Below are 2720 nucleotides of genomic sequence, written 5' to 3'. Positions count from 1 at the left end.
GAGATAGCTCAGCGGTCTAAGTGCCTGTTTGGCAAGCACCAGGACCTGGGTTGGATGCCCCATCCTGCATGCATTGTGGGCACTTTACTAGGATGGTCACCAAAACAGGGCATAGTGGCACACATCCATAATCTCAGTGCTGGCCAGGCTGAGACAGGAGGATACTATGAGTCCAATCTGCGAGAGGTGCAGTTGTCACTGCATGTGGTGCCAGGGATCAAACCCCAGTCCCTGCACTTGCCTAAGCTGACCCAATATAATAGATTTCATTATCATTATGATTGCATTGAAAATGATCAGTAATTAATTGTCTTTATACAGATATATATTATTCAAATAATTACATAAAAAGCTTTTCATGTAATATATATTTTGAGAAAATAGCAGAGTACCTAAGAGAATGTTTAGATTCCTGGTCTAGATTACCTTAGAGATTTTTGGATATTTTCACTTTAATGATTCTTCATTATTTATACATTAAAAACAGATTTCAGACTGAAGAGATAGCTCAGCAGTTTGAGCACCTACTTGACAAGCGCAAGGACCCAGGTTCAGTCCCCTGTACTGCATGCATGCCATGTTGCCACGCCAGCCCCTGAAACTGGGCATGCTGGTGCAGGCTGTAATCCCAGCGCTGGGTAGGTCTAGAGAGGAGGATCACTAAGAGTTCAGGCTGCGTGGTGAGACCTGGTAACAGTTTTTAAAAAGATACAGATTTCAATGATCCCATATTAATAAGCATTTTTAAATATTTAAAAATATGTAGTCTAAGTTAATATCAATAGATTCAGTTATGTGTGGTAATTCTGAATAGATTTGTAAATTTTACTTTATTGTAAATGAGCACATACTGATATATTTAGAAAATTCTCTTGTAATAACTAGAAGATATAATGTATACCCCTATTAGTTCATAGTTTTAATTTTAAAGGTCTTTTATGTATTTCTTCATTTATGACAATTTTTAAAAGAAACAATAGCCAGGAGCAGCACACTGCATCATTGCTGAAAAAATAAGCTAATACAAACTCATGAATATTTAATGTTTAATAACAATTCAAAAATTACACACCATAATAAAAGTAAAGATTGTGATATTCACGTAAAGGCTCTTGTTACTAATCATGTAACACAAAAGACACTAAATATTACGTTGAAGCAAGATTCTATAAGTGACATATTTTAGTGATATTCTAGAAAAAAGACTACATCTTATACATTAAACATATACCAATAGGCATATTTTTATATGAAATTAATTGCCATATTTTTACTTGTTGGGATTATATTAGTATTAGAAATGAAGGCAAAAATTAAAATTCGTCTCAGATGACCTAACCATTAATGTAAAATGCAAAGGGGTAATTAGGTTCATTTCATTAAGTATGAAATGAAGCTGAAACTATTCTCTGAAAGTAAAATTTGTTACTATTTTAAATCCTAGTTCTACTTTGCACAGTCATTCTTTGATTAAAAGGTAATTATTTGTTTATTCTATTTGGTGAACATTGTTGAGAATTTTTTATTTAATTTCACTAAGCTTTATTGATGAAATGTTTAGCAAAAGTTATCTATACTCTACATAAGATCATTTCCATCAAAAAGATTAGGAAGGGAAGAAAATAAATAAGAAGTTAATGTGTTATGAACATGTACCAACTTTTCCTCATCCATATAATTATTTTACAGTGCACACATGCATTAAAAAATAAAAGAATTAAAAATAAATAGGTAAAAGAATTAAAAGGTGAAAATTTACAAATGCTATGATTTTCTATGCCTGAAATATTGTTTATATGTAAATTTATTCTGATTAAAGTAGATGTCAATATCTTTAATCAAATATCTTGAATATATTTCTGCTTTTAAAAGTACAAATTTATTGTTGCTTTTTCTTTTGTGAATGTCAATGTCCATTTTTGTATGGGGCATTGGTGTTAAAACTAGAAAAATGATCACCTGATCTTCTGGTTAGAGTTCTGTAGTACATACTATGCTCTTGCTCATATGAAAGTATTTTTAGAGGTTGGGGAATATAGCTCAGTGGTATAGTTCCTGCCTGCCAAGTGTGAGGCTGTGAGTTTGACTCCGAGTACCAACAAAAAGAAAAGAAAAGGAAAAGAAAAGAAAACGATTTTTTAAAGCTCATATAAAAGCCTTATATTTTACCCTGTTGTGACACAGGAGGGTTATAGTATTCCTCCAGGGGTTATATTATACCCCTTAGACCTCACTGGGAAATAAACTCACTCACTAGGGACTAAGAACCTTTTTATTTTATCTTGGAAACAAGTTCAAACCTACTGTCTGCTTTTTTACAAGATTTAAATACAAAATTTTTCTTAGAAAGGGTCAAACCATGAATCAAAGGAGAAAAAATGATAATTTAAATTTCAACAAGGATAAAAGCAAATCTGTTAATCAAAAAGCATCCTTGTATTTTGGAAGATTTTCTAAGAATATATATGTTTGCCAAACAAGCGCTTATTCTACTGAGCTTTCTCCCCGGCCCCCAAGGATATATATGTTGAAGAATTACTATTGTTATTAAAAATACTTCATATTGCTCAATAAACTAAACTCAGCATCTATCCTTTTTCTGACATGAGTATTTGTTTTTCATTTCTCAGAGTCCATCTTAATGGCTTTAACTATTGTGTAATGTTGCGTTCTGCTTTGCCCTGGGGGCAAGAAATAAGCAAGTGGATTTTTTTTTTTTT

Source organism: Octodon degus, unplaced genomic scaffold (assembly GCF_000260255.1).
Source record: "Octodon degus isolate 3935 unplaced genomic scaffold, OctDeg1.0 scaffold00013, whole genome shotgun sequence".
NCBI classification, from domain to species: Eukaryota; Metazoa; Chordata; class Mammalia; order Rodentia; family Octodontidae; genus Octodon; species Octodon degus.
This window is presented reverse-complemented; position numbering follows the sequence as displayed.